Source organism: Ammospiza caudacuta, chromosome 1 (genome assembly GCF_027887145.1).
Source record: "Ammospiza caudacuta isolate bAmmCau1 chromosome 1, bAmmCau1.pri, whole genome shotgun sequence".
Classification (NCBI taxonomy): domain Eukaryota; kingdom Metazoa; phylum Chordata; class Aves; order Passeriformes; family Passerellidae; genus Ammospiza; species Ammospiza caudacuta.
Window position 1 is genome coordinate 128,868,732 of NC_080593.1, and position 16,584 is coordinate 128,885,315.

The window sequence follows — 16,584 nt, forward strand, 5'->3', positions numbered from 1 at the left end:
ATGCAAAATTAAGAGAAAATTTTCAATGAAAAAGCAGTTGAGATACAATATACACCAGACAACTTCCATAGATCTGGTGACAGGAGATAACTCTATTTTTGAGTCAAAGTTATGCAATTTCATGAAAAGTGTCATGGAGATTATAATTAGTAATGTACTATTAGAATGAATTAAAACCAAATTTTGCAAGAAAATAAATCTTAAGTTATCCTTTCCTCCAGAAAAATACATTTGTTCTTCATTATATCTCCAAATGAATACAATATTTCTTTTTAGGAAAAGAACTAATGTATCAAACTAAGATTTCAAAAACTGTCAACAGAGGCAGTTAATTTATAGGCATTTACAGCCTTTAAAAATAATCAACAGAACCTCAAGATTTTCTTGATCACAATAAATGGTTCTCTATGAAAATTAAGTCCAAAACATACTGCAATAGTTAGAACAGAATATCTGACAAGTATTCAATCACTGCCTAACTAAAACATGGTACCAATCTCAAGAATACTTGTAATTGTAATGTCCTCATCTACACATAGAAGGCTACTGTTATGGAGGTCTACTGTGACTCTTTTCCTCCTTTTATTTATTGCAAACTGAGAATCTGCATAAAGTGAGGCACAGCAGAACACGGTACAGCAGAGAAACAAAGAGCTTCTGCTCCCCAAATGCACTTTTTTTTCATAAAACCTTGTTTGTAGATATGGAAGAGAATTTCACATTGTTTGTAATATTCTTTATGAGGAATTTTCATTTGCATAGTAATCAAGATTAAATTTGTGAGGAAAAAGATAAAAAAATAAAATTTCAAGCCTACTAATAAAAAAATTCTTAATTTTGCCATTTCTTTATAACACTAAGATAAAGAGGTGATCCTAGGAGGGAAAAAAAGTTTAGGTCAGGCCATAGAGAGTTCATAATGGGTTAAACTACACACTGGAAAAAATAACTAGCCCACCTAAATACAATGTAATATAATAAATTATGTCACTTAGTACAATGCCTTTGATTTACTTGAGTGCTAATATTCTGCAAAGACAATTAATTAAAAGCAGAAATCCTCAAATGGGAAGTGTTTGATTGTTACTGTACCCTCTTCAGCAGTTATCTCATACCCATCACACTGACAAAACAACGGATTCTGTCCTTATCTAAAAACACAAAGTTTCATTTTCCTGGAAAGATACCCTAAAAATGTATTACATATGCATCTTGTATACAAGGTAGCAGTCTGGAGCTGGCTGCCAGTGCCCCTTCAGCCAGACACAAAGCTGAATTCGTGGCCCTGTGAGCAGGAGCGCAGGAGCTGGGGAGCCCCGGCAGCGCCCTGACCCCAACAGGGCTGCAGCCCACTCTGAAACCTCCTGCAACCCAAGCAGGAGCTTCAGAAAAACAAGCAGATTTTTCTTATCATTTGCCACCTCTCACTCCTGCAGACATGCAAGATGCTTCTTCAAATGTGCCTCTTAAGGGCAAGGCAGCCTCCCCCTTCACACCAACTCAGAAGAGTGAGGTGTTTCTCCAGGCGCCAGATTAAAGGAGCTCTGCTGCTGCACAGGGCAAAGATTTCACTGGGCCGCCGTGCAACTGGGGCACAAGCGCTGAAGCCTTTGACTAGCCTCTACTAAAACCCCAAAAACCAGGGAGTTCTCAATGTGGGGGATGTTCTATAGCATCTCTGTTACACAGGGAAATCTCACTGCCCTGCAGGAGACCCAGAGGTGCAGTAGCTGATACCCTGACCAGGTGTCTCAGGGTGCCGTGAGGGCTCCTGTGGCTGCAGGGGCTGGGGGGAGCAGGGGCACACTGGCTGATGACAGATACAGGTTACCTGATGCTTATCAAAGACACATGGACTCAAAACTGTTGATTTTTTGGAGACATTTAGGGTATGACATTAAATCAAAGACAGTAATAGATGGACGCTACCTCATATCAGTACAGACTCCCTAAAATGACAGAAATGAACCTATCTTAGACTTGTGCTTTGCTGTCCTGGTGGTATTTTCCATACTAGAAAGCAGGAGGGATGTCCTCCAGCACTAGTACAGTGGCATTCTTACACATTGTACATTTGGCATTCTTGCCTTGGGGATTCTCTTTGCCATTTAGGCTAACTGGCCTGCATGGCACGTACCTGACAAAGTAGACCAGAGCTTTACAGCAAAGAAAACCTTACCATTAAAATAGAAAAAGTAACATATCTAGCTGATGTGTTTTGTACAACAATATTTTTAGAAAACGTAAAAAATTTCAGATTAGTCACAACAGCCATACTATTTTGGTTTTTTTGAGATGAAAAGCATAACAAAAATGGTGGAAACTGACCTCTTAGTGCCAAACATGATGGTGCGGGCTTGTTTCACATTTATGAATGCAGTGCTCTGCACAGGCTGCTTATATTGACCTGGATGAGAAGAAAAAGAGATATTTTTAAATCAAGAAACTAAGAACCTTGATTTTAATATCCTGAGAAATAAATATACATAGTAAACATCTTCCAGTGAAACTTCAGAGAATACCTGGCAATTTTACAGAAAAAAATAAGCTAGCAAAAGTATGCAAAGGCTAAGAAACACAAGATAAAAGTTAAAAAACCCCTAAGACTAAATCCTCCTAGTAGGGCTTAAACCTGACATTATTAGAGCAGTTACTCAACAAGAGTTAGGCATAATATTATATGATAGTGCAACATCTAAAAGTCCTTGCTTCTTACAGTGAAATTCATGTGACCAAGTGAAATGCATGTGCTTTAAAGCAGCTAAACAGGTCTTTCTGAATTTCCAGTCTGAACAAAGCTATATAAATTTATATCTTAACTGTGTTTTGGTGCTCAGTTTGTTGAATGTAAATGAGTAATTTTTCCAGAAAGAAAATATTTTTATAAATAAGAAATTTCCTGGTGTGGGTCTACTTAATACAGACCTCAGGAAATATCATCATCATTATTATTGTTGTTGTTACTATTACTATTTATTACTATTTATTACTATTACAAAGAGAAAGTCCAACTTTTCCATAAAAATATGAGATTACAGAATATTAGAATAATTAGGTGCTTGGTCCAGCCTTCAGCTCAAAGCAAGTATAATTGGATCATTTTGCTCAGAGGTGTGTCAGCTTGGGTCTTCAACATGTCCACAACCTCTTCTGGAAACCAGTTCCTGTACCTCATCACCACCATGGTAAAAATATATTTTGTAACATCTAATCAGACTTTTCCATATTACACCCTGTGTCTACTGCCTCTCATCATATACTTTTATATATCATATATACTCTTATATATCATGTGTCTACTGCCTCTTATCATACCTCCAAGACAAATCTAGCTCAATCTCCTCTACACCCTTCACTCAGGTACTTGTTGTCAATACTGAGGTGGTCTCTTGCCATTTCTGACCCTCAGCTGATTCAGCTCTTTCAGCCTTCTGTTGAATGCCATTGCTACAGTCCCCTGGCCAGCTCATTTGGTGTCCATAAGCTGACATCCTTCTCGTCCAGCCCAAAACTGGACATAGTGCTCCACAGTCAGTCTCACAAATACCAAGGACCTTCCCCTGACCTGCTGGATAAGCTTTTGCCCATGCAGCCGAGGGGAACAGGTGGGTTTCCTTGCTGTAAGGGCTCCCTGCTGGTTCTCATGCAAATTGCAGTTCTCCAGGCCCCTCAGATCCCTTTCTGTACCAGTGCCTCCCAGGCACTTCATCCCCAGCCCACCATTTTACACAAGGTGGTTCCATCCCCCTGGAAAAACCTTACACATGCTTTTGCTGAATATTCTTGTAAGATTCCTGCCAGCTCATTTCTTCAGGTTGCCCAGGTCCCCCTCAGTGGCAGCACTGCCCCCCAGCAGCTCCTTCCCCAGGCAAGTCAGTGTGTGGGTCCCCAGGAGAGGCCCCTGGAGCTCTGCAGCCCCACACAGACCAGCAGTAGCCCCCCTTGATGTGCCACCCAAGTCAAGGGCTCCAACAGGCAAAGGGCTTTGGCACCAGTCTGTGAGAGGGAACCTGCCCTCTGGGGTGCTGAGGCCACCCCTGCACCCCCTCCACACCGCTGCAGGCAAGTGTGAGCAGAGATACTGTGTGTCTGCTCTGCTAACAGCTGGGACAAGGCTGACACTGCTGCTCCCCAGCAGCTTCACCCTCCCAAAGCAGGATTCAGCCATTCCCAGAGCAGCCAGAAGCAGCTCCCAGCAGAACTGAAAGCAGAGACTCAAAATGCTGCACAAACTGGGAAGAGCAACTATGAAAAGCCCAGGCCGTGCTCTGGAAGCCCTGCATCCTCCCAGCTCCTCAATTCAAGCTGCTTTTGCAGCACCTGTTCACAGCACTCTGGTCCACCGTTGCCTAAGGAGCAGCTAAACAGCACCTGGAAAGTGCAGGTGTGTGCCAGCCCCTCCAGATGAAGCTTCTGCCACCAAGTCCTTCCCAGGAGAATGCAGCAGCTCCCAGCCCTGGTTCAGCTCCCTGGTGATGGCCACTGCACACCCCCACTGCCCTCACCTTGCATAATATTGATGCCAGTGCAACCTTTCTGCCCTTCTCTCAAATGTTCAGTTTAAAGCAAAAATAGCTTACAAATGCAGAAATTCTATCCCAGTTTAGTTGATTTGTTAAATGTAAATGGGATATCTAAATACAAATGTTTTGTCCATCAGGAAGAAGCTGTGATTACATGATCTTGACTGACAGGAGAATTTTTGTCAACAAACTCCCTTCTAAATTTGTAAGATGCTCTGGGGGACTTCACGTCTCCATGTCAGATCAGATAAAATGACACCAGGTGAAATGGTTGGTTACTTCCAGATGAGGAAGCAGCATTTTCACAGCACTATATTTCATTATGGGTTGAGGCAATGACATTTTTGTCTCAATTTACCAGCTGCTCTTAAAGCATTTTCTCTTTTGGTTTGTGCAGGGGTTTTTGGGTTTTTTTTTGTTTGTTTGTTTATTTTAGTGGGTCTCCTTAACTTGTACAGCTGCAATAAGTTGAAGGGAACCTCCTTCTTCCTTTCCATACTCTCTTGTTCCAGAATCACAGCCTTGCAGCTGGGCAAGAAGCACAAGTATCATCAGCCTGAAGTACATTTTCCTTCCCATGCAATGATTTACCCTGCCACTTACTAACACCAGTCCCTCTACACTGAGAGCATAACAAATGCCTGCTTCCAGTTATTTGTCTTGATTGGGAATTTCTGAAAGCTTTAAGTAGGCCAAGTGTCCACTCCAACTGAAAATCAATGGTTTTGGGGCATACACATTCCCAGCATGTTCTGAGAAGTCACACTCCAGCTCCTTATTTTTGATTGTCAGGCTAATCAGAAGCTATGCCTATACTGTCAGATATGCAGCTCAGAGATGAAACATGATCAGATTAAGGATTGCAACTCAGCCTCTGCCCCAGTGCACGGATCAAGTGTCTCAAGCCATTCAGACAGCTGATTATACAACATGGACCCTAACTGTGTAAATGTGCTAAAAGATCTGAGTCAGGCATTCCATTTCTCTTAGAAATAACAAGATTCACGCTCCAGAATCCAATTTTCAGAGGTATTTAAATTGTGACCTAGAAGTCCAGCTCCAATATTTAAAAATGGCAGTTGCTTATGACCCCGTGAGCAACAGTGGAACTTTGACACAGAAAATTTTAAGCCAAATTTATTCAATCATTTGATGATCTTTTCCATTTCCAGTGAAGATCATAATTCACAAGCATCTTACATTAGTAGGCAGGACTGCCTTTATGTTTGCAAGCACTTTAACTGAAGGGCTCTGATGCTTTGTGTCTCTTTTAGGATATAAATAAAAACATTAAGGATTGACATAAGGTCTCAGGAAACAGGACAAGCTATTTGAGGGAAACCAACAGGTATAAAATTGATGAGTAGCTGAAGCAGGTTCCCTTCCCCTGAAGGTGACTGGTGCAGAAGTAGGAAGAGGAAGGTGTTGGATACAGAATCACTGAATTGTTTAGGTTGGAAAAACCCTTTGAGGTCAAGCTCTACCATTAACCCAGCACCGCTACCTATCTCAGCAGAAGCTTTGCTGGCCTCTTCAACTTCCTTTTCCTTCAGGCACAGCTATCCTTTTTGGGGGGAAAAAAATAAAAAAGACTCATACAACTGATACAGTAACACAATATATTAAATGAAACATTAATTCAAGATTTGGACTTTTTTCATTTGCACTGGAAGTTTTTGGTTTTGCACAGAAATATTTCCCATAGCATTTCTCTGGCTTATTGAGGGTAACTGTGTCAACTGCTGCCTTTCAGCTGAATCTGCTCCCTCTCTGGTGGAAGGAACTGTCCTCAGAGCAAAGTGGCATAACCACCCTCACCCTTGGAAAACCACCCTCACTTTCCTGCAGTCACCTTGCATGGAACCAGATGTGAAATATCATTCATCTACTTGGAAATAAATTCTGAAAGCTATGACTTAACAGCAATACTGATTTCTAAAATGTCTTAAAGAGGCTACTAAAACTGGCACAAAATCTCAGTGAACTTTTTCATTTGCACCAGATTTAAGCATAATTTACAGAGATTCACACTGACTGCTTAAAGCCATGCACATCTGAGCACAAGGATCAAGAATAAAAATATTTTCAGCTAAGAAACAATTGCATTAGAGCAAAAAGTATGGCAAAGGATGTTCATACAGAATTACACAATAGGATCTTTATCAAAGACCTGGAGGAGGCAATGGAATGCACAACCATCCAGTTTGCAGATGGCCTCAGATTAGGGGAGATCAGTTGACATGCTCAGAATCCCTACCTTGGATGAGACCTTTAAGACCATTGAGGCCAACCCAGCCCAAACACCTCAACCAGACCATGGCACTCAGTGCCACATCCAGGCTTTTTTTGAACACATCCAGGGATGGTGACTCCACCACCTCCCCAGGCAGGCCAGTCCAGAACTTTATCACTCTTTCCATAAAAAACTTTTCCCTAATATCCAATCTATATTTCCCTTGGCTCAGCTTAAGCCCAGGACAAGGCTGCCACCCAGGGAGAGTTGGACAGGCTAGAGGCATGAATTGACAGGGAGGTCATGAAATTCAGCAAGGACAGATACAAAGTCCTGTATTTAAGAAGGGAGAAACTCTTGCAATGGCATAGGCTGGGCACTGCCTGGCTGGAAGGGCAGCAAATTGAGCATGAGTCAGCAGCATGTTCAGGCAGAGAGATGGTAAACAGCATTCCAGACTTTATTAGCAGGAACAGGGCCAGCAGACAGAGGGGAGGGATCATACTGCTTTATTAAAAAGTCATCAGACCCTTCCTGAAATACTGCATCCCTTTCTGCAGCCTGCCCTTGATACAACAAGGACACTTGATAAACTGGAGTAAGCTCAGGTGAGCATTGAGCCTCATGGCCCAGACAGGTTGTGCAGCCTCACTCATTTGAGTGTCTCAAAACTCATCTGAATAAAGCTCTGAACAATCTGGACTGACCTCAGAGCTGACCTTGCTCTGAGCAGGAGGATGGGCTAGAACCCTTCAGAGGTCCCTTCCAAACTGAGTTTTCCTGTGATACTATAAGTCTAGGTATGAAGAAGGGAAAACAGAGAAGGGGATGTGAAATGATGGTCGAAGCTGGGATCATTAAAACATGCTGGTACAAATACAATGACAGGATAACAGACTGTTTTCTGCTTGAAAGAAACAGCAAGTGTAACTTCTGTCTCTAAATCCACACAATATATTCAATGTGGTGGTATAGCTGTGCTCTATCACTCATCCCCTGTTAGATCATCCAACTCTGCCTGTAGGCAATTCAAGACAAACCCTAACTATTGTAATAGGAAATAATTTCTTTGCATGATCTCTGTGGGCATGCTAAAGAAACGTATTGATTTTTAAACTGGAGAAAAAGACAGAAAAAAAAATATTTGCCCTGGGTATTTTACCCTCCTTCACCTTCATGGTAGCACATAGAACTTCCTTTCCTAAGATTTCAGGATAAAGGTACATTTGTCTACATCTTTTAGATGGTCTTAAAATCTAAGTTCCTTGGAAATCTAAAATGGAGGGGGGGGGTAAGACTGCTAAAAACTGTTGTCCTTCTCTAGGCAGAATTGCTGGACTATCAATTATTTATTATTAATTAAGCAGTGGATGTGGAGAAAACGGCATGAATACAGAAAAGACTCACAGGCAATAGCCAGGACTGATCAGGTTTTCATTATTTTTCTTTATTTACAAAGATTTATAAAGCTTGATAAAGTTTCTCCCACCCTCCCTTCTTTCCTGGCTCAACTTTACTCTTGACTTCTATCTCCCCTCTCAGGCAGCACAGGGGGATGAGGAATAGGGGTTGTGGTCACCCCAAAACGCTTCATCTCAGCTGCTCCTGCTCCAGTGTGGGGTTCCTCCCACAGGAACAAGCCCTTCATGAACAGCTCCAAGGTGGGTCCTTTCCAGGGGTGACCTCTGCCAGCACACCTGTGCCAGCGTGGGCTCCTCTCCGTGGGCTGTCTGTGGGCTGCAGCCTCCTTCAGAGCTTGCATTGCTGTGGCCCAGGCTCTCCACTGTCTGCAGAGTGGATGAGAGTGGATGTCTGCCCCACCATGGCTCCCCATGGGCTGAGGAAGGGCAGCTTACCTCCTTCTGCTCCTCTCCACAGGCTGCAAGGAGTCTCTGCTATAACACCCAGTCCACCTCCTCCCCCTCCTTCATCTTGGTGTCTACAGAGTTGTTCCCCTCTTTTTCCCCTCACTCCTCTCTCCCAGCTGCCCCACAGGTTTTTTCACCCTTTCTTATAACAGTGATGACAAAGGCCCCACCAGCATCACTGATGTGCTCAGCTTTGAGCAGCAGCAGGTTCACCTTGGAAAATCTGGAGCTAGCCCTGTGACACATTGGGATGGCTCCCAATGTCACCTCAGGGAAGCCACCCCTGCAACTTCCCCACTACCAAATCCTTGCCATGTAAACCCGGTTTTACTTCTGTCTGATTACAAGCCATTTGGGAAAATGTATCAGATTTCCATATGCTGCAGACAAAATATAACACAGTTATATAATTTACAGCAGCAGAGGGAGGACTGCAGAGATCATAAGTAATTCCACATAAATAAAGATGTAGAGATAAGACAATTCCTGGCACCAAAGCTGATGAACTGCTCTTTTCTGTACTCTTTTGCTCTATTATGAAATGTAGTGGCATTGTAGGCTAATCCAGTATTTCACAAGCATTGTATTTTTCAACAGATAAACATCCTCTCTCCTCAGAATAAAATAATGTCAGCTACATGTGATCAGCAGCAGGGAACAGAACTGTACAGACCTGAGTCTCTAGTCAGCCAAACCAAAGCTAGAAACTTCTGGAGGATAGATAGGCTTTGGCTGTATTTATCTGAACTAATTCAAGAGACTAGAGTGAGTACAACTCAGATAAATAAAAAAGAATATGTCAAGTACATGAGTTTATTAGCCTATTATCATAAAAAGAGGCATAACAAGGGGTTTTTGTACCTAATTACAGAAGCTAGAGACAACAACAGTAGTAGATTCATCTTAGGAATACATAGATTCTGTTCTTCAAATTTTGACTTTTAAACTAATGCTATGATAATGATTTTCATTTTAACTACAGCTCCAGTGGTAATTACTTATATCTAAATTAAAGATGTCACTTAACTATACAGAAATAGTGATTTCAGTATATCAATTTCTTATTAAGTAGACACTCAAACACTTTCATTTTGTTTAGCTTGTTATTCAAAAAGAAGATAATAAAAAGAATGACATTTATTGAATACAATGTGAAGAGCATTTGTGCTTAGTCACTAGATGGTTGAAGACTATACCTCAAGATTTGATAACGCAGGTTTTCCTAATTGTATTAAATAAAGCTCTTCTCAGTTCACTTACTGTCTCTCCTAATCAGCTGCCAAGTTTATCTATTTATTCCTATGTTACCAACACCAAAATATCCCTTTCATTCATAATTACTGTGGTTGTCTCACTGCCATTCACTTAATGACATTAATGGTTGTCATGCTATGTTTTGAAAGTAACAGACACAGAAATGATAATACAAAATATTTACAGTATCTTATTTTCCTTTCCCAAATTATATACATCCAGTTTTGCTGCTTTCTACTTCTGCTCCTTTTGAAGATGAAAGCTGTACAGTGAAGTTCTCAGCTAGAATCAGATCCAAGAGTGCTGCAGCCTATAGACTGTGTCACTCTCAGACCAAAATTTTGGGCAGATCTGTAAGAACGAGTAAAGAGGTCCTTTATACCAAATCATACCCTTTCAGTTGGGTAAATAACTAAAGCATTCCACTTGTTGGCACTATGCAGCGTTCACAGCTTTCACCCCACCAAGCACAGCTGTAGCTCAGGTGGATTTATCATAACACAAAAGGCTCACGTGTGGCTGTGGCCCTTAAAGGTAATTCATCACTAATTTCTCTCAGTAGCACCCAGAAAAACACTGGCTGCAGCCACAGTTCTTACTTTGCACTCCTAAAGATCAACAGACCAAGTTCCACTGTTTTTCTTTCCAAGCAGAAGTTACAAAATGAACTCTCACAGAATACACTATTCTTAGAAGACACATTTATTTATGTTACAAAGTCAGCAAAAAAATAGAGGAAAAACCCAGGAGCACCCCAAAACTGAAACCAGCCAATGATGTGTTCAACAAAGAACATGCTCAACCTTTAAGGCTCTATTTGGTAGAACAAACAATAAGTGGATCACATTAGTGTCAGAAATTTAACGAACACTGAAGAGTGCTAAACAGTTAAAAGTTATCAGGAGACTGCTTCTTGTTTAATCTTTGTCCAAAGCAAAATATTATGTATTTAAGCCATTTCTAATATATATTGGCCTAACTAGAACCTTCTGTTAAAAACCTCAAAGGATGGAGATTGTACAACCTGAGATCCTTTGTGATTCTAAACATTAGATATTTGTTCCCTGTATCAGTTGCAGCTGGCTTGTAGCTGCCAAATAAATTTGGTCATATCAGACCTTCAACCTCAGCCAGCCTAGAGGTAAAACAAGTCCTGAGATGAGCAGGGATAGGCTGGATTCAAATCTCCACAAGACTTCACCACTCACATTCCATCCCAAGCTGCAGACTGCTCAGGGAGCTGGGCCGGGTGGGGGTCACACCAACCAGCAGCAGATCAGCGTGCTTCAAACCCCCTGCATAAAGTCAGTTTGAACAGTAAAGCTCTCTGCTGTCACAGGGATCTGAGGGGGGTGTGGTCTCTGTCTCCAACCACCAACCCCACAAAACACATAACTCCCTACAGAGTAGTTTCCAAAACCAGAATTCTTTGCCACAACTCAAGCTTGTTATTTGTTACTTTCCCAGCAGACACAGAGAACAATTCTTTACTCTTTCTCACAAAAGCACTTCACATATTTAAGCACTTTTCCCATGTGTCCCTAGTGGTTTGGGGTTTTTTTTACACAAAACATTCGTGTAAAATTAATTTTTTACATCATGGTTTTTTTTAGGTTTCTGATCACCCTTATTCACATTTTAAACTGTAGATACCCAAAACTGGAGATAGTATTCAATGCAAACTGAGTAAAATAGAAATTATTTACTATTCTTTCATATGGAGATGCTGGGTCTACCTTCCATTTTGGTATTTTTCTTCTTCCTCATCAGCATATATCAGTAACTGACATTCAGTTTACTGTACTTCTCTCAGGACTTTTTCCCAGTGTTCCTATAGAGCTAATCATTCCCTGTCTAATATCTGCAAATTCTTCTAACTCAGCAATATATCACACTTCTCAAAAAGAATTTATTAATGTGATTGCTTCAGCCAGCTTCCTATATATCTTAGTGTGGAAACCATTAAGCTCATAGGAGTTCAGGTTTGACTAATAAATAAAAGAAATAAAATATTGAGTCCAGCAATCATCTGTGGGGCCAAAAAATCATTGAAACTAAAGCTAGAGCAAGTAGTCCAAGTACAGCATATTTCACCACCATCACCCTGCTCACTGTCATGTAGAAGTACAGGAAATATTGCACTGCTGTTAACCTCTGCTGTCCCCAGGCCAAGAGCTGGTAAGAACAAACCAATTCAAAGAATAGATTAAAATTATTTTTCCATCCCTTACATCTTCAGATAAGAAATGTCTTATCTGAATTGCACTAAAATGCAAGATATTTCTGTATTTTCTTGACATGTCTCCATTTGTCTTACTCTTGCATCTTTCAAATTACTTCATCTACTGCCCTCCCCTGCCAAAAAAAAAAAAAAATAGGAAAAAAGTCAGATATAGACTACCAGAATCTCATATTCTGCAGCAGCAATGGAGCCTTTGACCAGAAAAACAACTAAAGAAGTGTGTTGCACTGTGCTGAGCTGCTACAAGTTTGCCACATCTCTGAATAGGCATCTGTGTCACAGACACCTTTCTCTAGCAGCTTTATAGCCACAGGTACAAGGAACAGAGCACAGAATCATAGAACATGTTCAGTTGGAAGGGACCCACAAGGTTCATTGAGTCCAACTCCTGGACCTGCACAGGACACCCCAAAAGTCACACCACGTGCCTGAGAGCACTGTCCAAACTCTGCTTGAACTCTGTCAGGCTGGTGCTGTGACCACTTCCCTGGGGACCCTGTTCCAGTGTCCAACCACCTCTGATTTCCACCTTTTTCCTAATCTAACCTAATCCTCCCCTGACACAACTTCAGGGCATTCCCTCCGGTCCTATCCCAAAGTGCTCAGCCATTCCTGACAGGATGGTGACTTCCAGCCCCTTCACCAGCTCTGTTGTCCTCCTCTGGCCACATTCAAGCACCTGCATGTCCTCCTTAAATGGTGGGGTACAGAACTGTGCTCAGTGCTCAAGATGAGGTCACATCAACACCAAATAAAGTGGGATAATCCCCTCTTTAGCCCAGCTGGTGCTGCTGTGTTTGATGCCCTGGATGCATTTTGCCCTCTGGGCTGCCAGGGCACACAGCTGGCTCCCACTGCCGGGCTGCCCCAGATCCAGCAGCCCCAGATTCCTTTCTGCAGGGCAGCTCTCCAGCCACTCCTCACATGATTTATACTTGTGCCCAGTGTAATTTTGTCCTAGGTTCAAAATCTGCCATTTGGAAAGTTAAATTTATGATTAGGAAGGTAGCAGAGCAGACAGCAAGAGTTAAAGCTGAATATTAATATGATCCCTTCAAGTATAAAAAAACATCTCTCAGACCACATAGGCTGTTGGAATGAACAGCCCACAAGGCTACTCACATCAAATAGTTTATTAATAAAAAATAAGATATTTAATTTGGCATTTGAAACTATATTCCAAGAAAATTTTGCATGGTATGTAACTCCTCCCAGCAAAAGGTTGAACATGGGAATTAATATAAACACTTTAATATAATCTTTAATATAAACCCTTCTGCCTGTTCTGCAGTTTAAATTACTGCATCCATTCACCAATAATGGTATTCCTATTGCTACAAGAAGTTTATAACACCACCACATTATAACTTTTACAACTTTTCTGGGAGACATCACTATCAGGGTTACATTTTCTCAAGTGCTGATGATTTCCCCATCAGCACCTCAGATGACAGCCCCTCTGGCTTCCAGGTATGCCAAACACAGGTGGCTGTTCTGCAGGGTTTGAGAGAGGGCTGCTCAGATATCACTTAATTATAATGAAGACCAGGTTCCTGACTGCCAAACTACCTTCAAACACAGGCTTTTCAACCTTTTATTCCAGGATGATTTTAGGGAGACAGTATCACAAGAGGTAAGACTGGCCTAGCTGTTGGCCCTGGCACAGCCCTGGCACTCCAAAAGATGGCTACTGGAAGAACTGAAAATCATCCTTGTCAAGGGTAATGTAGGTATTACAGGATTTTGCAACCAGAATAAGCATTTTGGATAATATGGGAAACTGATTACAGCTGATTAAGAACACAGGTCAGGCTAATGGTTTTGGGGTAAAATCTCCTGGAGTGGGTCACATGCAACTATTGGAATAGCTTCAAAAGACTCCATTGAGAGTATCTCCTAAAAAAGTGCAAAAATGCCACAGTGGGAGCTGAGCCCAGGAAATCCCAGTTGAAGAGATGCCATAGCCTTCAGCAAGCCAGCAAACCAGGCAACCTGCTGGCACAGTGCAAATCCTGGCACACCCAATTAAAAAATCGAGACACTGCAGTGTGTGCAAGTGAAACTGTTCTTGCATCTCTTTCCTGGCATGTTATTCTAAGTCAAAATTTATCACAACTGTTTAAGAATCTTTGGAAGGCAATGCTTTTTCCAGGCTCTAGATATTGGGATGTTCTGTTTGGACAACAGCTTGCATGTCCATGTCACTACCCTGTAAGAGTCTACAGCTTCAATAAAGTCAGACTTAATTACAGGTTTTGGGGGTAAGACACAAGCAATGAATAGGTCATTCTGGTTGCCTTTGCACCCTGAGGAATCAAATATGTCTGCTGCACAGTAGGTTCTGAAAGAATTAGGAACAACCTGTTAGAGGGAAACATGCCTAGTGTAGTTTTGCTGTAACAAAAATATTGCACATCATCACTGAAGATCAGGAAAACATTGAAGGATAATTGGATTGACCCTAAGATCTGAAAGCTAAATAATGTAACAGAAGTTAAAGGATTGTTCCAAATCTTTATAATCAGAATGCTACAGTTTGTATCACAAACTTTTCAAGATACCAATCAAATCAGAAGCTAAATGTAAAATTAATAAAAATCAAGCATGAGATAACAAACACAGAAGGAAACTGACTCTTACTTTGAAATTCCAAATTCATCAAGAACTGATAAAACTACTGCTGCAATTATCTAGATACATGAAAAGAATATTCCTACAAGCAGATAAATGCAGCATTCTTGGGTTCATTTTGTCTGAGAGAAGAAATCAAAATCTGATCAATAAGAAGTCTTGATCAGCTTTATTTATAAACAGCTTGGAGAAACCATACATAAGTCAGATGTTAAAATACATTTTTTAAGCCTTAAGAAAAAATAAAAATTAAAAATAAAGTCACCAAGTTGTACAGAGTAGACTAAAAACCATTTTCCTACATCTGTGCTAACTTGCAGTTCCTCCTCCTGTTAACAAAGTGAATTTTGTTAGTTGGTTACTTTGTACACAACAATAAACTGTTTTTTCTTTTTTTAACACTTTAGGATTTTTAAAAATTTATTTCACCAGCTAAGATTAAGTAAAAAAACTGAGGATCAGTTTATTCTTTAGATCTCTCATATAGGTCTGCTGGGAGGCACAGTCAGCAACTCAGAAGTGAAGTCAGGAGGGATGTCATTGCCCTTGGGTAGCTAGCATTCATCACAGCAGGCAGCCTTTATTGTCCAGCATGCTATAATAGTTTCTCAGTAGGGAAGGCAGCATGTAGTAGCATCATGATGTGCAAAATAATGCCTAAAAACACAAAACTGTTTGAAAGGGTCTGTTAGGAGGGAGTGTTTACAGTGGCAATGAAAGGGAAGAAAGGCAGAATGACCTGGTTCTCTTTTTAGTCATGAACACTGGTAAACATTTTTCATTCTGTATCATGTTCGGGAAACCAAAATAAGTTTCCTTCCATTGTGCAGTTTTTATTTGGTCATTGCTTGCTTACCTCTCTTCTGCAGTTCTCTCCTTAACTTTGCCATTTATGACATCTTTTTTCCCAAAACAGAAGCTGAATATAAGCAACCAACATTTAGGTCTTTAACATACTACAAACTGCTTCATAGTTCCTTATATGATAGGCTGATCAATCATCACTGCCACTGAATATATTTTATTTACTCAAAATGGCTGGAGAAGCTGAAGTGGAGTTACAGAATCATAGAATGGTTTGTGCTGGAAAGGACTTGAACAGACCACCTATGGGCATGGCATGACCATGGGCAGCAACACCTTCCACGAGACCAGGATGCTCAAAGCCACATCCAGCTTGACCTTGAACCCTTCCACTGACAGGGCATCCACTGCTTCTCTGGGCCACCTCACAGAAAATCATTCCTTTATCTAATCTACTCTTTTTCAGTCTAAAGCCGTTGAATTCAGTTATGGTCATTAGAATTAGCTGAAAAAAAAAGAAAGAAAAAAAAGGTTTTCAGCCAATAATTTTATGCAGGAAAATGGGTAATTCAGATCCAAAATCTTTCTCTGAATATCTGGCCACAGTACAGCATGTTAAGCCAAATTGCAACTGACTGCAAATTTTCCATTAGAGACAAAGGTGCTGTGCACAGGGGTGTTTGTGCACACATGTGAATGTGAGCCATTCTTCTGTTTCTCAGTAAGTCTCTTCCAGATTTCCTTGAATGAGATTTTGAAACTGTTTACAGCTTTGCTCCTAACTAAGTATCTCCACTCACCTCAAGGAACTTGGGGGCTATTTAGTTTGAATTAAAACGGCAGCAGTTGGCATTCTACCACACCGAGTAATGAGATTCAGTGAAGGACTAAAACATGTGAAGTCAAGATCCCAAATACCTTCCAGAAGCCTGTCAGCTTTTCCAGCAATGCAAGGTGACTCTGATATCAGGTGCAAGAGGCATGAAGCCAAGACAGGTAGCAGGTGAGACAGATGCTTCAGTCTGCTAT

The 16,584-nt window shown here is 41.1% G+C and overlaps 1 protein-coding gene across 2 annotated transcripts in view; it reads right to left on the reverse strand.

The window, feature by feature from the left end:
- OXR1 (oxidation resistance 1) overlaps positions 1–16,584 on the reverse strand; it is a 259,837-nt gene that overhangs the window by 226,374 nt on the left and 16,879 nt on the right. For both annotated transcript variants that reach the window (XM_058799965.1, XM_058799980.1), the window contains exon 2: positions 2,329–2,407. The gene's annotated coding sequence lies outside the window, so the exon portion shown is untranslated. The remainder of the gene's footprint in view (positions 1–2,328; positions 2,408–16,584) is intronic.